The sequence below is a fragment of the Vidua macroura genome, chromosome 3 (assembly GCF_024509145.1).
Source record: "Vidua macroura isolate BioBank_ID:100142 chromosome 3, ASM2450914v1, whole genome shotgun sequence".
Classification (NCBI taxonomy): domain Eukaryota; kingdom Metazoa; phylum Chordata; class Aves; order Passeriformes; family Viduidae; genus Vidua; species Vidua macroura.
The window spans coordinates 88,013,342-88,036,596 of NC_071573.1; the positions used below are offsets into that span (position 1 = coordinate 88,013,342).

The following is a 23,255-nucleotide window of genomic DNA, read 5'->3' on the forward strand; positions in this document are numbered from 1 at the left end:
GGCTACAGAAGCTGTGTACCCACGCCGGACCGCTTCGGCCTAGAGCCTCCGTGCACGCGGCAGCTTTGGTCTCACCAAAAGGCAGCGCCTAGCCGGGTGCCCCAGCTGCCCAAGACCAGAGCGAGGAAGAACAAAAGCCACAGCTTGTCTCTGTAAGACTGCAAGTGTGTTATCCAACTAAGTCTTGTCAATCATTGATCCACAAAGTTGGCCAAGATTTTAATAATTTATAAAATACAAATCCTTCTGCTGCATTCTTCTTTTTGGTCATAAGACAGAGATTGATTTAGTTTGATCTAAATAAAATGAAGAAAGGTGCTGAGCTCCCAGCTTCTGTGACATGAGTGGTACATGTTATTGCCGAAAGGAATGAGCAGAGCTCAGGGTTACTGAATTCATACATACAATCTAAAAAGGGTATTGAAAGATACACTCTTCTTCATGAAGAAATGGTTTTTGTACAGTAAGCAAAGTAATCTGGACCACTGAAGTCATAATTATGCAACTAATCACTGCTGACTGCTGGTAGCTGACTGCTAGTCTCCCAGCTAATCAATGTATTGGTTTATCTCTGGGTGACAAAGACATAGGTGGAATTATTTCTTTTGTTACATTCCTGTTTTGATAAGATGCAGCATTCTTCTAATAAGAACAATTTATTTGTGATCACATGAAATAGATTTAATCCAAATGTAAAGGTAATAGAAAATAGTTTAAAAAATCAGAAAAAAGAAAAAAGATTCCTTTGTGCAATAATCAGAACTGTTACGTTTAATTCTGCTTACACGGCTATCAAGTAAAGCATGTCACAAATCACAGGCACTGTACATTAATCAAGGGAATAGTTCTGTTTATTGAAAGCACTTGAACTTATTCTGTGCAATAATCAAGTGAAACAAGACCAGATTTAATAATTGTTATCAAACTAATTTTAGAATTGTTATCTAACAAGTGACCTTGATGATAAAAGTATGTGGATGGATGTAGGATATGGGGTAATAGTTTTTAGAGTGGTTAAGGCTTATGCTCACCAGAAGGCCCATGGGAAAGGCACAGCTGCAGGCTGGACGGTTGGAAGTTGGTTGAGAGATGAGGGAGGCAGTTATGAGTGAGGAGAGAGTCAGCTGGAAGGGAGATTGTGCTTGGCTGGAGGAACGCATGGCCAGCATATGAGCAGGAAACTGATTGGATGGTAGGACAAGGGGACAGCAGTATGGAAGCTGAGCCAGCCAATGAGTGCCTTCTTTCTGTTAAGTTCTGTTACATCTGGGTTTGGTTTCAGTTATGTCAGGTTAAAATTAAAGGTATAAAAACGGGCCAATTTCTACAATAAAGGGATTTCCTTTTGATGCATAAGGGGCTCCATGTCACTTTGTTCTCTACTGCTACAGATGGAGACTGGACCTGCAGGAAGAACTCACAGTATCAACTTAATCTTGATTTCCTCCTTCTCTAATGTGTTTCAATTCTGACTGAAATTAGGAGAGGTCTATTTTGAAAATGGAAAATGGAAATATTTAATGGATGGGGTTATAAAATTTCACTAAGTATCAGTAGTGTTGCATGTATTTTCCTATTAACATTCATGTCATAACTTTCTTTTCTGAGATTCGAGATCTATGGTATTTTCTTCTGTCAGCTGTGGTCCGACAAATATGAGTTATGCTGAGAACCCAGTTATATTGAATACCTTGATAAAAGGGTCAGTGATTTATTTTGTATTGTGCTGCGGTATGTTCTTTCAGAATAAATATCTGATCCTAGTAGGTATCAGTTTAATACTAGTTTAATATAGGTTGAATATATTTTAAACATTATATATGCTTTTGTAAATATTTCTTACTATAAAATGTAAATTTTCATCAATTACTTATTGTAGAGAAGTAATTAATTTTTTGTGCTGTTCTGTACTTTAAGTGAGCTTACAATATTGTTTAATTATAATATCAATATGTTTCAGCATTAAAAGACAAATAGTCGTCTACTATGTTTTACATTGGTTTTGGATTTTGGTTTGCAATCCACTGAAGTAAAGTTTAAGAAAATTTTTGTAAGACTTTCCTGACAGGGTTGAAAATGAATGTACTGGTGGCAGTATTTAAGGCTTTATGGCCAGCAGGCATATTGGTCAAGAGCATGCTGCATTAATTCAATTCTCTGTTTGGCTCTTAACTACTTTCAAAGAGTACATTGATGGGGGTTGTTTTCCTTAATCATCATGATGGCTGAATACTATTCTGACCTTGTAAATTCTGTTACTGTCCTCAGAATGTTGCACAATATTCATACGTCTCAGGAAGTGATACCACAAACTGAATCTGATGTACAGTATAAATTCATGCAGAATTTGTAGGAGACTTGTATCAGTAAATGAAAAGGTCTCTAAACTAAAGATAAATGGGAAAAAAACATACAAGTCCTAAAACTAATAGAGGAATGTATTTGAAGCTCCAGGTACAGTCACAGTACTTACAGATGGTGAGAAGGTAAATGCTTAACTCACAGAAGGAAGTAAAATCTAACTTACAATGTTTCTTATGTACATATAACACTACATAGTCAAATTCTCTAGGAATCCATAATTTAAATTTGCTGCATGAAAGAAAAGAGGGAGAAGATTTTTTTCTCTTTTCCAAATGAAATTCATTGATAAATTATATTTTAAATTGTATTTTAAAAGGAAGGCTTATGCTTTTTCCCTGGAAAATATTTGTCTTATGTTGATCACAAAGGTTTAGATCCAGATTATCAACTGATTTAAACAGATTCACTAAACTGAAATCAACAAAGGCAATGTACAGCTAAGACAGCTGTGCTAGTAACAGAAAGGACCGTGAGAACAAAAGAGACTCCTGTAAAACAGCTGCTGCATAAGAATGTCAATGGAGGTGACATAATGGTCTATAAATAGTGCTATCAAGTTTAAATGATGGAATGGCAGGTTCAGGAGGAGAAGTACATGTGAAAGATTATCTAAAGAAAATATTTAAATGATAACTGATCAACATTTGTGAATGCTGCAATGTATCAAAAGCTGGCATTCAGGAAAATACAAGGAAGGTAGAATGTTGTATTGTGTTTTTATCTCTTTGTAACAGTCCTGTAATGGTTTGCCCCTTCACCCCCCATTGTCTCCCAATGGTTACACCCTGAGCTTTCCTGCCCTTCCCCCAGCACCAATCTCCCTGAAAATGCTTAGTCACTCCCCTGTCCCCTCCGTGGTACCCTGTCCATCACTCAGCTCCGAATCCCACTCTCCCAGAATCTTCCACCTTGGACATCGAGTGAGTGGAAGAGGGCCAGGAGTCCCTCCCTTAAACTTCCCCCATTGGTTTGTGTGTCTGTCTGTCCTTTTGCCTTCCACTCCCTCAGATTCCCCCATTGGGTGGTGGGCATCCCCTCCCCCTTGTCACCGCCATGGTAATTAAGACAATTGTGAGAGCCTCAAGGGCACTTTTGGCTGCTGGGACAATGGCATTCAGAGCTCCCCGGAGCTTGCATTAAACCGGAGACTTTTTCCCCAGCCTTGAGTCGACTCCCTCATTCCCTCCTCGGACGCCACCTCTCCTCCATACCAGGCAGACAGCGCAGCGCTCTGTCTTAGCCGCTCCCTGACTCTCCTCGAGAAACAGGGGAGTGTCCCCTGCTGCTGACCGTGCCTCGGCCAGGCAGGCGAAGCCAGGGAGCTTCAGGGTAGGCACGGCGGCAGTAGAACCCTGCATTTTTAGTGAGATAAAGAGCTTTAGAAGATGTAAAGTCAAATGGTATTGAGAGAATGGGAATGTCTTTAATTTCTGGGTAGGCTGTTGTTTTCCCCTTTCTATTTGTATTCTAATCATCTTGGGTAAAAGATTATGCATTTGCAAAGTGTCCTGCTCAATATCATTTCAGTCTTGTCAGCATGCTATTTTATTTCCACTAATTGTACTATTTATTACAGCTCAGTTGGTTCACAGCTGACAGCATAAAGAATATCCTCCAGTGATTGGCCTACTGAACAGTGCCCCATGCTTCCTTTATTGCCTATATCAGACATTAATAGAGAAACACTATTACTGAGATGTGTTGACATCATTGATTTGGATTTTGAATATACTGGAAAGTAAACAGAAACATTAATTTTAATTTTAAACTCCATTAGGAATTTGAGAGTAAAACAAAACTGATGCCTGCAGAATACAAGTGTAGATTTCTTAATTGAGCAGCAGACATTTACTTTGTGGTTTCTAAGGGAAACTTCCAGAACAGATAGAAAAGCAATTGTTAAAAAATTAGATCATTTTACCAACAAACTATGAAATTCAAAGACACTTATTTTTGATTTGGAATGCAGTATGAGAAAGAAGAGAAAAAAAGGCCCATTCTTTAACCATTCATTGTAATGTATCACTGATTGTTAATAGGTATTGTTATGCTACATTCTAGTGATTTTTATTCACAGAAATAATGTTGATAAGGCAAACTTATCTGTGACCAAAGCCCCAGATCACTGTTGCAGACAGTGACAGTTTTGCTATTTACTGAAAACAAAACATATTTCTACATCTTACGGTATCCACCTCTCCTGGCTGTATGCCAGCTGTAAAATGTTCAGGTCCAACTCCTCTGCTAATGTAAATCTCAGCATAACAGAGCTGAGATCAATCAAGTCAAAGAAAGCAGAAGCAAATGCAGAAAATGCAATAAAGTAGTCGATGTGAACAGATTCTGCTGCACCTAGGGAAGCAGGCCTTTTTTAGAATTGAAAATTTAAGTTTTATAATTTCTGCAGCATCAGGAAGCTCTTTGGTTATAGATATTGATAATGCTTAATGTTGATACAATTCTGTTGCTTATGTCTCAGGTTCTGATAATGATTTTGCATAATGCAATTTGTGCACAACATTGGCTAGACGTTTCTTTTGTCATCTCATGTGATTATAGCAATGTCCCTTCATCTTGTAGAATCTTGTGGTTTTTTTATCTCTTACACAGTGTTTTTAACCCACATTAATTGATTAAATTTTGAATTTGACAAGATGGGCCAGGTTTGCAACAAGCTGCTTCTGTATTTTTCCTTCTGTCATTTTTGTTATTACTGTCTTTAATTCCTCTTTTCACCTTTTGTTTATTTCTGCAAAACATTAATCCTTCGTGATTCCTTCTGTTATACATAGTTCACTTTTGAGAAAAATGTAATGCTTTCCTCCTTATGTAAAGGAACTCACTTTTTACTCCACAATGTAGAAATTACCTGAAATAATCACACAGTGTATTCTAGATATTCACATATACTGAACTATCTTCATATATGTATTACAATCCTATATTTAAGCTACAACTCATATTTTAAGATACATAACCCATTCTGACTATAGCAATTGATTAAACAACAAAAGACAAAGGAGGTTTCACACCTGTAAAGCAAAAGATGAAATGGCAGTGATGACAATAATGAAGTTTATGGTATAATGAATATCTTTATGGAGTAGTAGTGTGAGACACTGAGAGTTTGGCAAGTGTTGAGTGATATTAGATATTTGGATTAATTTTTTTTTTTTTAATACAAATAAGTGACTTAGAGTTATAATATTGTGGCTTAATATACTGTGAGCTTCACTTTACTTGCTTGGCATCAATAACTAGATTTGTTGAGGCCTTAGGCTGGAAGCTGTGAACTTTTACCTAGAGTTGCTTTTGGATAGAATACAGTTCATTTTCTTAGTAACTTTCCTGGCCACTAGTTCAGTGCCACATTTAAAATTTAGTGTGAGAGTAAGGCTGATAGCACACTGATGTTCCAGCTGTTGCTACATAGTGTCTATTCAACACCAAGGACTTTCCAGTTTTCCATGTGCTGCCAACTATGTTAGTGGACAAGAAGTACAAGCCAGAAGATAAAGAGGTCACAGTCATCATTAGAAGCTATAAGTTCAGAAGAAGAGAACAGCTAATGAACTGCCTGCCTGGACATAGAGAAAGAATCCAACAGCGTGTTAGAAGATCCCAGATAAAAAGTCACCATCAGACCAAGAGGTGTGTGCAGGGTGCATTCAAGTTGTGTAAAGAACGTGTGCATAGACCAGAAGGGTATAAAAGTCCAGGGATTTCTTTGTTCTGGGTCCCTCTTTGGGAGACGGAGTACCTCTCATATGAGAAATAGTTAAAAGAATTGGGACTATACAGCCTGAAAAAGAGAAGGCTTTGGGGTGACCCAGTTACAGCCTTCCACTACCTGAAGGGAGCCTGCAAGTAAGATGGAGAGGGACTTTTTACAAGGTCATTTAGTGACAAGACAAGGGGAGTGACTTAAAACTGCAAGAGGGCAGATTTAGGTTAGATGTGGGTTAGATATTAGGAAGAAATTTTTTGTTTTAAGGGTGATGAGACGCTGGAACAGGTTGCCCAGGGAGGCTGGGGATGCCCCATTTCTAGAAGTGTTCAAGGCCAGGTTGGATGGGGCTTGGAGCAATCTGGTCTAGTGAGGCCTTGTGGGGCCTTGTGAGGTTTGGCTGCTGGCTGGTATTCAACCATGACAACTCTTCACTCTGATAAAATATAGTGACTTACTCATTAGGAGTCAGAAGAATCTGATATTTCAAAAAATTTTTGATGACTTAGCAAATGAAAAGCAGAAGTTTAAAATTCCAGTTACCTCCCTGGACCTTAGAGCTCTATGGTGTACACATGCTGTCAGTGAACCTAATGCTTATGCCAAAGTTTATGACACTTCCTTAAAAAACAGTTTAGTCTCAGTGTTACAACATACCCAAGATGTAATACAAAGCATATTTTTTTACAGCACAAGAAAGCACTAATGGGCTAATGACTGCTTACTACATAAAAAAAAAAAAAAAAAAACAACCCGATTGTCCCCTTTTAATAGCTAAGAGTATGGAAACTATTGAGGTAGTATGGAAGAGCTGAATTAAAAATCATGGCACTTCAGATACCTTCAAATACCACTTTGCACACATAGAAACAATGTAGTGATTCACAGTTATTTTCAGAGAGCGATTATAAATGTGGAACAGCACTTTCCAGTACAGGATTATGCTCATTTTCTTTTTTTGTTATAAAAGCTCCCTCTGGATACCTTTCTAGTACTGTAGCAGGAATATAATTATTAAAAATAATTAGTATAACAAATTATGAACTTTTAACTCTTGATACTCAAAGAGTATCTGAAAGTATTATCTGAAAGTTGAGGTTGGTGAAAATTTCTGAATTCACTTTAACGTAAATATGCAATTTTCATTTTATAATTATTCCATTAATAAATATAGTACATTGAATTGTTATGAGGATTTTAAATATTGAGGAAAAGACAATTCCATCACACACCCCTTTATGCCTCCTTTATTATCACATGTCATCACTAGAAATTTGTATTTTTTTTCCAAAGGATTTTTCAATTTTAAGAAAAATGTGTTCCAGTTACAGCAAAGCATTAAAATCCATAATTATTTATAATAATTCACATGTAACTCATAAAACAACCATTTCTGAAATAAAAAGAGTATTTTTCCAGAAGTTATGAAAATTACATTTTTCTCCTGCAAAGCGGTCAGATGCTTACTTGTCAGTTATGAGATGTGGAATAACCACTGGAGTGATAACCTTTAAAAATTAAATAGAGAAGTTTGAAAAGCATTCTGTGTGCTATAAAACCTATATTCATTAGTTAATATCCAGTTAAAAAAAGAAAAATACCTAAGAATATTTTATACAGATTGGCACAAGTAGGGTATCAGCTACTCTATCCACGTTCAGGCATTAAGAAAAGGCTCTTCACTGAGACAGATGGTGGTCAGTCAGTGGAACAGGCTCCCCAGGAATGTGGCTATGGCAATAAGCCTGTCAGAGTTCATGAAGTCTTTGGACAACAGTCTTAACCATACACTTTAGTTTTAGGTGTCCTGCAAGGAACAGGCAGTTGACTTGATGATCCTCATGGATCCCTTACAGTTTGAGATATTCTGTGGTTCTAGGATTATATGATTTGCAAAATAAAGAAAAAATGCAGAGAGTTTTTCATTTCTGTTTAAGCAAAATCAGTAAGAATGTTTTCTTCCTCCATTGCCTCTCAGTATTTAAATACCGTCACAATTTCCCCTAAACTAAGTGTAGCTCTTTGTTGAAGAATTGCTTCTGTTAAAATTACCTTATTTGTACAGTCACCAGGAAAAATTATCTATATATAAAAGCCTATATTCTGTGTTTTTAGTAGATTTGGTGCAGGGTTTTCTGAAGATTTCAGGCTAGTTTGGGGGATGTAAGTCTGGGTGGTGTGTTTTTTCACTTGTTTTTTTCCTTTTGGTACACAGATGATATAGTTTTTTGACAGTTTAAATCTCAAGGGGAAAATACTTTCAGCACCTGAGTATTTTCTAGTTCATTATCATGGTCAATAACTAGCACTTTGCCTGTATGGATTAAGGGCATTAGTACTTTATGCCAGTCTATTAGCTTTGTAAAGGGAAAAAAAAGAAAAATAATTTATTTAATAAGTAATTAAATGTATAATATTAATAAAAAAAGATATAATGGATAGGAAAAAGAACTGGAGCAATCCCTTCAGGAATTGTTTTTTTTTCTCTAAGATGGCAGTAGAAAGGGTTTCCATTTCACAGAGTATATTTAGAAAAATGAAGCATTTTTCAGCAAACGGTATCTTATAGGTCATGTACTGCCACAGTTGATTTAAAAGTAGGTGAAGATTAAACTATTTTTACTTAGCAAAGAGCTTGCATATTTCTTATGACTAAATTCCCATTTCATGAAAACTGAATTAGTCAGAAGGAAAGTCAAACCCATTACTGAGTTAGTCTGTGTGATATGTTGGCAGGTGCTTATGGGAATAATTTGTTAAAACATCAGCAAAGTAGGTTAGAGTAATTTCCCACCTCCTTTTGGAACTCTTGTAGCTTCTCTCTCATAATAATTATCATTGTTCCTCTTTTTTTTACCCCCTAAATTCATGAAGCTAGACTAAACTGCTAGTCATAGACAAGAATCATCCTCTTGATATTGGATAGTAATTGGGAGCTGATATAATCAGTAAGATCCTTGACTGGGGCGATTCCTATTTCTCTGCCAATAGAACAGTGTAGAAGAAGGGATATAAAATTAAAGTGACAAACTAGGAAAAAAGCTTTGTATTAGGTTTTTGGCTGGCTATCAGAAAGGCATGGTTGCATTTCATGAGGGTAAGAGGAAACAATGTTTTAGATGATCAAGATGAGAAATTATTCACAAGGTCACTCATGAGATGAACCCATAGAAAAGGTGTCATTGGGCCACTATGCATAAGAATCCACCTAAATTTGAACAATATGGATGTTAGAGACTAGGGAAAAGCCTAAGCATGAACTAATACCCTTTTAAAGACTTATGATAATGCTGTGCAACAGGATAATTTTAAAATACAGTAAGATTTTAAGATAAAATCTGGCTAAAGAAAAAACCCACAATGTAGAAAGTTACCAGAACAAAGAAAGTTGTAATAAACCAGATTTTAAAATTAGATACATGGAAGATAGTGTGTATTTGAAGAAAAACACTGAATTCTTTACTTACTGTTGTGTTAATTTCTTCATTATTTCTGTAGACAGTCATTTAGTCCTGTGGTTTTGATATTTTTGTGCGATTCTTTTTGTTGCAGTTGTTTTTTTCAGCTTTTGCAGACTAGATTGTTTTAAAGGGGTTTAGGAGAGAAATGTCAGCAAAGTGAAGTGTCTTTGTTACCCTCTTATTTTAACTCTACATGCGATGTCCATACATATTATAACACCAGGATAGAACACTGGAAAAATTATTTCAGTGGCAATTGTGATCTGGAACCCATATCAAAGAGATTTGTAGGAAGAACATATCAAACAACTCTTACCAACAAAAGGAAGACTGGACAAAATTGTAGCCTTACATTGTGTCACATCATATTTTTCACTAAAAATGAAAAAAAAATTAAACGAGTCAAAAGTTATGGAGAGTTAACAAGAAGAATAATTGAGTGAATGAGTGTGCATAACAAGAAATTTTGAGATATGTTTATTGCACTGAGTACATTCTGTCTCTAGCATTCAAGGGATTAAACTGTAGGTGCCTCAGACCTAAAATCAAACAGTACAGAGACTTTACATGGCATGACAATTGTAATATTGTATTCCTTGTCAGAATTTCTATGACGGCATGTAGGGTTTTCTGTATATTTTTGTGCTGAAGTTAAGTATGTACTATTTACTTTTGTAAAGGGATAATAAAAAAATATTTAAACTGTGTTTTCTATGTGTTGATGCAAACATGATATTCAATAAAAGTGTGATTTAACTGGACTGAAAATAATTAAATAATTGAAAAGTTGTGTTAGTTCATTTGGTACAGGTGGGAAAGAGATTACACAATCAGTCTCATCTGGCTGTCAGAACGGGTTCACAGATAAAGAATGGAGGTGAGAAACATATTGACAAATTTGGCTTTACTGAAGACATTTCAACTGTGATATGACCAGATGTCATATTTTCAGCTGGGATTGAGTTAATTCTCTTCCTGTAATTGGTACAGGAAACTGCTGTGTTTTACATTTAGGATGAGAATGATGTTGGTATCACAGTGATGTTTCAGCTGTTGCTGAGTAGGACTTGGACTAAGTCAAAGACAGTTCAGCTTTTCACACCACACCACCACTGAGGAGGCTGGGGGTACACAAGAAGTCGGTAGGAGAGACAGGCAGGGCAGCAGACCCAAACTGGCCAAAAGGATGTTCCAAATCATATGATATCATGCTCAGTGTATAAACTAGGGCAAAAGCTGACCCAGGGCCTGCTGAGCCACTGCCTGGGAACGGGCTGGGCATCAACTGGTGAGTGGTATGCAATTGCATTGTACATAATTTGTTTTGTATACTCATAATTATTTCTTCCCTTCATTTTCTGTCCTGTGAAGCCATCTTTATTTTAAACTGTGAGTTTTTCTTTTTGTTCCTTCCAATTTTCGCCCCATCCCACAGCAGGGCGGAAGAATGAGGGCATGGTTGTGTGGTGTTTAGCTGCCTGCTGGATTAAACCAGGACACAAGACAATGGAAATGTCAGGGATTTTTGTCTCATTTTTAATTTTCATATCTTGAACAGTTTTCTGTGGATTTCCAATTCCATAAATGGCTGCTTCTGATGCTTTAAAGGGTTATGTGTTCAGTGAACAGAACAATGTAGGTGGACGGTCTGTGCCCCCTGATCCTCAAAGGGCACTGTTTTTGATATCATGGGTCATCCTAAATCTGTGAATTTCATGTAGGAAGTAAAGGTGGATATTAGTTTGGGATTTTTTTGACCAACATGTTGGATTAACCTTGGCTGCCACATGCCCACAAAGCCACTCGCTCACTCCCTGCCCTCAGCCAAAGAAAGTGGGAAAATAAGATGAAAAACTCATGGGTCAAGATAAATACAGTTTACTGTAAGAAAACATAAGCTGCCACAGAAACAAAGGCAAAAAAAATATTATCTACTTCCCATCAGAAGGAGACATCCAGACATTTTCTGATAAGTAGGTACTCAGTACATGTAGTAGTTTCTTCAGAAGACCTCAACCTTAGTAACAAAATGTTCTGTAACCTCCTCTCACCTGTCTCCCTTAGCTTTTATCACTGAGAATGTTAACATATGGTATGGGATATCCTTTCAGTCAGTTTGACTCAACTATCCCAGTTATGTTCTCTCCCAGACTTTTACTCCACCACCTACTTGCCTGTGAGTGTGTGTGTATGTGTGTAGAGGTGTGTGTGACAGCCTAAATGCTGCACAAGTACTATTCAGCAATTGCTAAAATGCCAGCGTGTTATCAACTCAGCTACAAATACAAGGCACAGCATTATATGGACTGCTATGAGCAGTGTTAGCCACATCCCAGCCAGTTCTGATGCCATATGCATATTTGTGAATTCATGTTTGGTTTGGTAGAGTTACTGAACTTAAAGACAATTTAAAGTACTGGGGGAATAATAAATATGTAAAAGGACAGCTAAGAAAGCATAAGGCTCCTGAAAACATTATGCTAATTCAACAATTGCTAAGTAGCAATAGTTTTTTTTACAGCAAATATTTCAACACAAACTTAGCTACCACCTTTGCATTAAAAAAAAAAAAAATTATTCTGTAGCAATGTGTTTTACAGAATGGGTGAGGGTGGAAGAGACCACAGTAGACCTCAGTGGGTCATCTGTTACAGCCTCTCTGCTTAAGCAGGGGCATCCTGGAGCACGTGACACAGGATTGTGTCCAGATTGTTTCTGAATAGCTCCAGTGAGGGAAACTCCATAACCTCCCTGGACAATCCGTTCCAGTGCTCAGTGAGTGCAAAGCAAAGAAGTTCTTCCTCATATTCAGGTGGAACTTCTGTGCATCAGTTTCTGCCCTTTTTCTCTTGTCCTTTTGCTTGGCACCACCAAGAAGAGTCTGGAAACATCCTCTTGACACCCTCCCTTCAGATACTTATCATGGGCAGTGATGAGATCTTCTCTCAGTTGTTTTTTGTCAAGATTGAACAGGCCCAAATCTCTCAACCCCTTCTCATGAGACATTTGTTCCAGTCCCCTAATCGTCTTTGTTGCCTTCCAACAGATCTGCTCTAGGACCATCATGTCTCTTGTATGGAGGAGCCTTCCTAGAGTAGAGATGTAATTTTTTCCCCAGGCTGCAAGAAATGTTTTGAGTTCCTAAAATATTATTAATTTTTTTCTTTAAATCAGATATAAATTATTACAAAAGCCTGTCCAGAGCTCCAAGCACCCTGCCACAATTAATCATACAATAAATGCAATTAAATCCTCAGCAAATTAAAACCAATTTCACATAAATGAGATTAGTAAATCAATCAGATAGGAACAGTCTCTATTGATTAGGAACCAAGGCAGTATCATTCCAGGGAGACCCTGTCACATAGATCTGTATTTTAAATATGCTTGGGAAATCAATTAATTTGGTCCATACAAAGAACCTGTCCCTCATATTACCCCCCTTCTACCTTTCAGCATGCGTAATTTATCATTATCTTAAGATACTCCATGCTACATAGTATATTTGATTTTGTCACAAAATTAACACAAACAATAGTTGTATTCATTTTAAAAGTATAATACGGCACTGAGAGAAAAAGAAAAGAATAATATGGTACTGTATTTCACATACAGAGAGTGACTCTCCAGGTGAATTCCACGCATGTATGCTTTCGTAAAAAGCCCCAAACCAATGAACACCAAAAACCTGAAACTAACCTTCTTTTCACATAAATGTGGTCTTTTCAATTTGGAAAGCCCTCTCCAGGGATCCTTGTTAATGTTGTTAATTATTGTCAACAGAAAGAGAAGATTTGTTCCAAAGTCTGAAACTATGCACAAAAGGGAAACAGAAATATCACTTTAATTAATTTCTTCTCTCATTTCTCTGGGGGGAAATAGCCACAATCTTTCTTCTGGTTATACCCATATATCCCACTCCACAAGTTAGGATCATTCAGAAAGTCCACCCAGGTTTAAAAAGGGCACAGTGCAAGTGGTACACAGAATACTATACCATGTTAGTGTGACAGAAGGAACACAACCCAACAGTTGTTTCCATGTTTTAAACTTTCTTTTTTCTTTAAAAGGAAATTTATATTTTCATATTCTACAGATATGATCAGTTTGTATAAAGAAATCCTTTGAAAGCCAGCATATGAGGATCTTAATTATATCAGTGTCTATGAAAAAGTTCAATAATACCATTTATGTACTCAAATTTTGCAAGATTCATTCCCACATATGACACCAATATAAGCCTGTTTACCTATCAGCCAAAAGAGTTATGTATAGGTAAAGTTAAAAGGAGATTCCATATAGCTGAGATGGAATGTGTGTTAAATCACAGCCTGGCCAAAGTTGGAAGGTACCTTACAGTTCATCTAGTTCCAGCCCTCCTGCCCTGGAACAGAAGTCCTAATCCTTCTCTTATATGCACTGCTATGAGTTATACTAGAAGAAATTAAATTAGCCTGATTTGAAACAATGCAAACTAATAATTTGGTATCTTTTTTTTCTCTGCAGGGCTCTCTCCTGACCTGCTGTATAGCCCTGAGCAGGGATCACACCTCTCAAACAGTAGCCTCTCCTCTCTTCAACTAATTCATGCTGTTTATCCACCTTGAGTTGCCACAGGCAAAACATCTTAAGTATACTTGTTATCAAACAGAGTTTAAGGTTCCTGGTCTTTTCTTGTTTTGTTTATATTGTTGTTGAGAGACTGCCTCACAAAAGAATAAAAAGAGCACATAATAATAAAGAATACATAATTCTTACTAGCAAATGGAATTTAAAGTACTTTTAAACTCATTTTCTCAATCCTTCTTTACCAGGAAAATTTCTGTCATAATTGGGGTTTCTATACACACAGACACACTCCCTTACTGGCATATTTAGATAATTTCAGCAATAAGAATATAAGGCTAATTTATTTTACTTTTTCTTACTGAGATACCCTTGAAGACTTTATTGTGCAAGTCCCTGACATTTAACTTGACAGTAGAACTTATATTTATATTTATGCTTTTCAATTATATTAGGCTTATTCTTTTGCCATCTGTGTGGATTTTCAACATTCATTTCCAGATACTGTTTTATTTTAAAAAATTATCAGGTGTATAAATATGGGACAATGCTTATACTGGCTGAGAATTTTTTTTTCTGAAAATTCACACTTCTTAAAGAATATCATCGAGAATGCCTTGGAGAAACAATTTCGACCTCATTAACATGTAAATATTCCTTATTCCTGAGTGGGTGAGCAGATTACTGTGAAAAGGAGATGAAGTTCTACTAGCAGATTTAATAAGTTAAGGGATTTTTGGTATAATTTCTTGCATCTGAAACTGATTCTGTATTTTACATATTTTGAAGATGACCCTTTTTAACCACATTCTGCTTCCAGAGGCTCCCTGAAAAACTGGCTAGTTTACTATATGAAAGCTTTCTGAGACCTTTCAGGTAGGAAAGGCTTATTATTTGAAGAGCTGGAAATAGTTTAAAAAATGCCCTGTTTGAAGTACTTCAGACTTTAGAGGGATTTGCTATTGTCATAGAGACTTTGCAAAAGAACTGATGTTGAGGCTTTACCTTCATATTTTAAAATAAGTAGCTGCTAAGAGAAAAGTTACTTGAAACCTGCTTGCTGGGTTTGGATTCTGATCATTTCAGAGCCCTGGGAAGTTAAGATTATCTATCTAAACTCTCATTACAAATTACAATGCCACAAATTTTTTGTTAATTAAACATTAAAAGTTGGGTTTGTTTTTTTTGTTTTGTTTTTTTTTTTTTTCATTGAACATACAATGTGTTTTTTAATAAAAAATATGTAATGGTTATAGATTTCAATCAATTCTCTCTTAAATTATCATCTAAGTAAAAATTATTGTGTTCCATTTCCACTGTCCTTGATAATGTACTCCAAACATTTGCCTACATGAGTCATATTAATATCTATGCTTCTGTATCTTATGTATATATAAAAAGGAATTTATATTCTATATTCCTACCTCCTCTTCAGAAACTGAGTTACAAGAATCTCATTATTTAAATATTTGAACTATTATATTTTACTTTTATTAAGCTTTATAGAGTGTCTTATTTAAATTGAAGTGTTCTGAATATATTTTTTCCCATAGAAGTATTTTCCCAGTATTTTTGCTACCAATGCTATTTTTAAAGTACAATTTTTTTATCCTTTTTTTTTTTCTTTGCTTTGCTTTTCAGCCTCAGGTCACTCAGCATTCTAAATTCAGGAGTGTTTACAGACTAACTGACCCCAAGAAGGGTCCTTTGTGAAGGTATACTTGCTCTTACAAGGTAATGTGCAGTATCCAATTATGGTTTTAGAAGACAATCATTAACCTACTAAGTCAGAAAAAAATTCTCCTTGGAAAAGCTTTCAAGGTTTTTCATTTATTTATTTTCTTAAATAAAATTAAGAACTTGTGTAATTTATTTTCATTATAAAGCAAATAGAAGGCCAACAGACTATGCCTGTATTAAGAGGGTGACTACTTTCAACACAGTAGTAAGCAGCAAGGTTTGATGCTGCTCATCCATTCCCTAGGTAAATCTCACAGTCTAACATCTGTTGAAGAAGGTTATTCCCTCATTTTTAGCTACCAACTTCTGTAACTGTCTTCTATGAAAATTGCATGTTTAATGTTGTCCATGCAAGAAAAATTTAGCTATCTTAGGTTCTGTAACAGATTCTGGTTTATAATTGATCTGGGCCATTTTGCAAGTTTTCAGTGTATTATCTACACAAATCTTTCACAAGGTAAATGAATAAATATTGTTAAATGTGTTTCTGCAGATAAGAAATTAAGAAAAAATGTAATGGATTTCATATTCAACAAATTACTGGGGAGTAACAGGTAATCCCATGAAAGCTGTCCCTAGTCTCTAGAATAATTATACATGTGTGAGCTCTTGCCTGGCAGAGTCTGAACTGATGTGAGAAATGTTTAATGTTTAAATGTAAACTCATGCAGGCAGAGATCAGGCCAGCCCTGATGGGTCATGTCTGAGTCCTCCTGAAATGTAGGCCAAAGCAAAATTTTTATTTTTGTTGCTTTGTTTTTTCCAAAATTATATGCCAAGATTTTATTTCTTCTGTACTAGATTGGAAACATGTCGCCAAACAAAAACTCAGATTCATTTCAGAAAAATATTAATTTTGGTCTCTCTAAGCACATTTCTCCAAGCAGGCCTTTTCTCCAGCTGATGTTCTTGATGTAAGAATCAAAACCTCCAAAACAGGTTCAGAAATAAATCACCACTCCTTGTCTGATACTGTGCTTGACAGAGGTTGGTCTATTTGCAACTATTTGATGGGTTTTTTTAATTAACGATTCTAAAATCTACAATCACCTGAGCTCTGGTGAAGTGACTCAAAAAACGATGATCAAATGTAATATTCATCTCTCTAATATGTGTGGCCTTTAACATTTTTCTGAAATGTCCGCTTCTTCAGCTGTCTTTCTGATCAAATCCACTTTCCATATTTAAAATAAATTGTATTTGCACATGATTTTTGTGTCTCTACTGTTTCAGTAATTCACACATTTATTTATGCCATTAAATTTGCTTCAGCTCTTATGAAATAAGAAATACTCACATAGAACTCATAACTGCTGTTGTAGTACTTAAATAATGCATGTTTTTAGAGTTAATAACCTAAGCAATAACATCTTTTTTTTAACAACTAGAAAATAAACTACTATTCCATGTTATAAACTGTGGAAAAACATTTGCATAACATCTCTCTCTGGGTCTCACCATCTGCACTTTTGTTTAGGCAAGAAAAATATGAAAAAATGTCCAGCCTTGCTAAGTAAGAAAAAAAAAATTAAAGCCGAATTGAATCAATGAACAAATGAGAAAAATTTTCAAAAATAAAAATTAATATATTAATATTTCCTTAGAAATAATTGATGTAAAGTTGACTTTATACAATCACTATCACTATGATACATTTATATTAGACTATTAGACTATATGCTACCTTTATATTAGACAGCATGACTGCTAAAAATATTTTTATAAAATAAGAACACTGATGTTCATAGCCATAGACTGACTGCAGGGTAATTTTTCACTGACACAAAACTTTTCCTGAAGATTTTGTTTTCTTTGTGGAACCTAATATTTTTCCCTTAAGGAAAAGATAGGGCTCACCCTAGATGAAATTTTGAATTTTGTATTGAGCGGATGCATGAAACCTGACATTTCTGGGTTTTGTTTTTTTAAGTATGAATTAAATGGGGATGGATTATTCTATTCAATAACTTGGAATTGCAGTACTAATTTTATGGATTAAATATGTTGAAAGATTTTGGAAACTACAATACAAAGACTGCAAAGTCTTTCAAATGTGTCTTCTATATTTTCCATTGACTTACCAAAACCATGCATGAAACAGGTCAGATTAAAACTATTCATAATGTGGTATTTTATATATCCAAGCAAAAGCTTTGAATAATCTTTTGCAAAGGCAGCATATTCAAATTGTCAAATGATTTATGAGAAGAGTAATCTAATCTTGCTTTCTATGATCTTAAAGCAAACAAAAAATGTATCCAGGCATATTTCTGCAATTGAAGACTTATATTCAAAAAGTAATTCCCAAAAATAGTATTTTGGAAGATTCTTCCTGCAATACATAGAAAGAATGAAAGAATTAAGAAATACCTTAATTATATTCTGGAATTTTAAAAATGTGTAGTCAAAAAGATTTCAGTGTTCTGCAAAATATTTCATTCCATGATGTATATGTCCTTATGACAATAAATACAATGAGATAATGTTTAGCTTTCCTATGCTTTTACAATTTCTTCAAAGTTTATATTTTGCTTTACTAGCAAGTATGCTTACAGGTTGTACTGTGACCAACTTTGGACTTAAGTACATCCACAATCAACATAAATTCAATTTATATTGAACAAGAGGAAACTTTTCTGAGTTTGTTCATAGTTACAAATACTGGCCTAGGAATAAAAGATACCATCTTTCTAGCAGGAAAGAAGCAAACATTTGAATTTTCCAAACTGAAGCAATATTTGCTGAGAAGATGTCATCACACAAGCAAGGTGGTATTTCTCATGAAGTCTTTAATACCATGAGCCTTGACCAGCTAATCTACACTATCTGTAAAAAAAAAAAAAAAAAAAAAAAAAAAAAACAAAACAACAAAAAAAAAACACACAAAAAACCCAAAAACCTGCAATTTATCATATTTCTTAGATACTTGTTACTGCTTTCCTCTATTGGTTCTAATAAAACATAAATAATTTTTTTGTTTGTAGCAGTATTTGTAAAACTGTCCTAAGGATTTAAGAAACACAGACTGAGATTAACATTCTGATTTTCTCTTAACTATATACAGTATATATTAATACATATAGAGATATATTGATATTTAGACACAAATTACTTTATTTTCTTGCTTCTTATTGGCCCTATACACAGATACAAAATTTATGCTTGTGGTGGATAAGCCTTGTCTAATAGCCAAACTCCCACTCAGCTTCTTTTAACTCCTCTGTTCTGTGGGCCTGGGGAGAAAACAGGAGAACAAGAAGGAGCAATCATCTGGATTGAGATAAAGAGCTGGAATAAAGACAAAATACAAGTCCCAGTTACTCTCATGGACAGAACAAATTCAGCTTGGGGGAATTAGCTTAATTTATTGTTAATGAATATAAATGTTTAATTATTGATTGATGTATTTGAAATCAAAGAAAAATAAAAAGGAAACAAACATTTCAAAGCTGGGGAAAGCACCTTTTCCCACACTCCATATGAAAAACAAGGTTCACTCTCCTGTAAAAATTTAAACAGTTTAATAAAGTACAATAGGAGACAAAGACCATAGAGCAAAGATATATATGGCCGTGTGTGTCTTGTCACTCAGCCAAAAGCACACCTGTTTTACAAACACCCTTTATATACCATTTCTATTGCATCCAACCTGTTACATATTCATAAACAATTATGCATATTAAACTTTTCCCCAAACTAGTTTACATATTCCAAGAACTGTTTAGCATGGCTCCTCCTCAAGTCCGCCTTTTTAGAACATGCATATTTTTTGGTTGTGGTTTGAGTCCATTCTTATTATCACCTCCAGTTTTGGGCCCTGGCCCATAGTGTCTCCAGATGGTGATGCTGATAGTTGGTATAGCTGTAGCAGGTGTCATCATCATATACTCATTGGATGTTAACCCATCCAAGCAGGCATTTTAACATAAGCATACTTATATTAGCTATTTCACTACTATGTCTAAGCTTAATTAACAACAGAAATAAAAACTATATCTTTATAACAAAGTTACTTTAACACCACCATAAATTAGGCTTTATTTTAAATATAGAATTCATTTTAATATTTGCAAAAAGCCAATATTATAATGTATATCTATAACACTCCTCATCACCCCAGGTACCTTTTCTCCTTTTATATGACTTCAAGTAACACTCAGTCCCTCCGTCAGGCAACCAGTGGCACAAGGTGTGCTCTGCTCAGGAGGCAGAAGTTTCCCTCTGTATGTCCGTCCTTCTTTCTCTCTTCCGCTGCTCCGGAGCTCTCTACCACTGACTTGTTCTTCCTTTTCCTTCTTTCCTCACCTTGCTGTTCCCTCTGTTGCTTCTCATACCTTTTTACTCCCCACACCCCACTGTCTTCCTGTGTCCTTACACACGTGGTCCCCACAGTGCCCCCGCCCCGGCTGTGGGCTCAGCCATGCCCTGCATTGGCAGTTGGATCTGGCTGGAGCTGGCTGTGTCTGGCTGGGGCTGCCCTGGGCTGTGGGCTCAGCCCTGCCCTGCGGTGGGCGGTTGGATCTGGCTGGAGCCGGCTGTGTCTGGCTGGGGCAGCCCCAGCCTCCCCTCACAGAAACCACTGCAGCCCCCACTGCCAGCACTGGGACACCCACATCCCATACAGCTCCAGAAGGAAGAACTGTCATTACATTTACACACAGCTGTCCAACACGTATCATGGATATTTCCCTTCCAGGCAAGTGCCATGACAAAGTTTCACAGCCATGTGTGAAAAACAGCTGTGTGCATAACTTTTGCTCTTTTTGCCTCCCTTGCTCTGAAGGACCCTACCACGGGCTCATATTTAATTATGCTGGAATTAGACTAAACAAAAAACACATAGTATGCCTGACTCTTAACCTTGTCAAACTTCATAGCCCATATACTTTGTCCTGGTTCTAGTAAGCCTGTGGGTGACCAGAAGTTGAAATAACTTAAAAGTTATAAAAATGGCTGTGAAAAGGTGAAAATATATTTTTTCTTTATAATTGCTAGTCCTGCATTTGTTTGCCTTCCATCTGTTCTGGTTCAATAATTATATTGTGTTTGAAGACTAGACTAAATAAATTATTTCCTGCACTAAATGACAAAACAAAGACTTTGCGTAATTGATCACAATTTAGGGGATAAGACACTTTTTTTATTTTTTAAGGACTGTGCTCCAGAGCAAGACATATGAGGAAGAGGAAGTTAGTACATGTGTAACACATTTTTCACTCAGCTGCCAGATGTATACCAATTATGAATGAAAACTAAGAAAGCTGAAATTGCAAGTAAGAAATACAGGCTCAACAGCTAGATTCATCAAATAGAAGGAAACTTGATAGGGATGCCTTTGAAGGTAAGCCAGTATGAAGTACCACGTAGGGTTTTCACAGTTCCCTGTCTGATTACAATCACACCTTTAATGATTTCTATCCCTTATTGATGTGCCATGCTCACTGATTTATGCATGAAGTCTGGAAACAGCACAATAAATAAATACTTCCAGGTATTATATTTTCACTTCATACTCAGTATCAAAAGGAATACAATACAATTCCTATCAATAGGAATACAAATACCATTGTATTTCTCTATAAGTGTGCTCTGGCCACACTTCCTGTCCTCACTGACTATTTATAACCATCAATTCTTCCAACTACAGGAGAATCAAGCCTCTTGAGAGAAGCCAACATGTTTTGCTTTAGATCTTGGTTTAAAGAAAGTCACAAATCCTACCATTTCCCCTTTTCTAGAACAGAAAGCTTTTAAGAGCTGCCACAGTGCCTTGGGATTCATACTCAGATTTCCTTTGAATTGCAGTTTCATGTCTTAACATGCACCTCACACATAGCTCATCTTTGTTAGGATGGGGAGTTGTAACAACCTGCAGATCAAATAAAAGCATTTTTTTATGGATGAAAAGTCTTTGGGTCAAACTCAGATGTGATTTCAGCAGAGAAACTTGTGCAGCCTTAGTGGAAGTTCAGCTGCTTAAAAGATCTGTCATTTTTATCTCAGAAACACTTACTGTTTCTACATTCATAGCTAGTCAATGCATGTCAGTAAGAATTGAAGTTCCACTAAACAAACAGACAAAAAGATGAATAAACTGGAAAAGAACAAGTCAAAAAGCACCATCTGTAATGAAGTTCAGTCATGCCTTCTACTGCACACAACAGTAAGCCCAAGAATGTTCATATCACACTGATCTTTTATTGTCTTTGAGAGAAATTTTCTACTATCAATCAGATAAAAGAGTTTTTCTCATCTATGTTTTTTCTCTTTTTTTTTTGAAATGCCACCTACTGAACTCAGTTGTGAGCAATCAAGAAAAGTAAGAATTTCTAAAGGAATGGGTTCTTCATTGGATTGATTTTAGTAAGACATGAATTATCAACTCTGTATGAAAAGTCTTGAAGGCACCAGCAAGAAAAAAAGATTTTACAGTCATTCTGATTATTAATAAAAATAAAGAAAGGAAAAAAAAAATAAAATACAATGAATATGATAGTGATTTCACACTTACAAAGTAAAAACATGGCTTCAGGGTATAAAAGAAAAAAAAGTTTTTTGTTTCATATTAATGACCTGGTGAGTGTCCTAGTCCCTGATTTTTGTAATTTTAAGAATATAAAAGATAATCAAATCCTCTGTCAGGTGATTAAAACACAACTTTTCCTGTGATATCAATGCTTATTATAACTATATTGTGTTCTTTATTTTCATTACAGTTAAGAAAAAAGAACAGAAGGGTTATTACGACTTCTACTTTAAATTTGTTTGGTTTGCTTAATTGTTCAGATCTATGTTATTGTCTCAGCTTTTCTGAAATGACTTTTGAAAGCTTTTTCTTGAATATTTTGTTTCTGCATCTGTTCAGGGAGATATAGAATAAGAAAGTGAGCAATGTATTTGATATACACATGATTTCAAAGCAGAGATTAAAAAAAAAGAGTTTGAAAAATTACTTTCTGAAGAGCCAGTCAATAAGTGAAGCTTTTGCATAGTTGGTTTTTTTTTAATTATTTCTATTTTTAAAAAATGTTTTAAGCATTGAAAAATGTTCATTGTAAACTAAGACTTTTTTTTCTCAGATAAAATGCTTTTAAAAACAGAATGTTGTTGGCAACATAGTTTAATACTGGAAAACTCAAACCTTTTATTGTGTTCTAAGAATTATTCTCATCAATAGAACGAAATCCTTCCTTTTAACCTCTCTCCATTAGCTTTCTTAAACTTAGTCTCCTTTATATGAAATACAACTAATAATGCAACTATGATAAAATCAACCAGTGTATTCTTTCATCATCACAAATTACCTCAATCTGATAGAAGATTTTTACAGAGGATAAATTCTCTATAATATGTTCAGTAACTTAGTAAAATACAACTGAATCTCCCTCAACATGTCT

The 23,255-nt window shown here is 35.5% G+C and overlaps 1 long non-coding RNA gene across 1 annotated transcript; it reads left to right on the forward strand.

The window, feature by feature from the left end:
• The first annotated feature begins 1,114 nt into the window (after nt 1-1,114).
• On the forward strand, nt 1,115-16,412 carry LOC128805381 (uncharacterized). The gene is made up of 4 exons (XR_008436408.1): nt 1,115-1,192; nt 14,908-14,994; nt 15,760-15,852; nt 16,352-16,412. It is a non-coding gene; the product is annotated as an uncharacterized LOC128805381 (long non-coding RNA).
• The last annotated feature ends 6,843 nt before the right edge of the window (nt 16,413-23,255 follow it).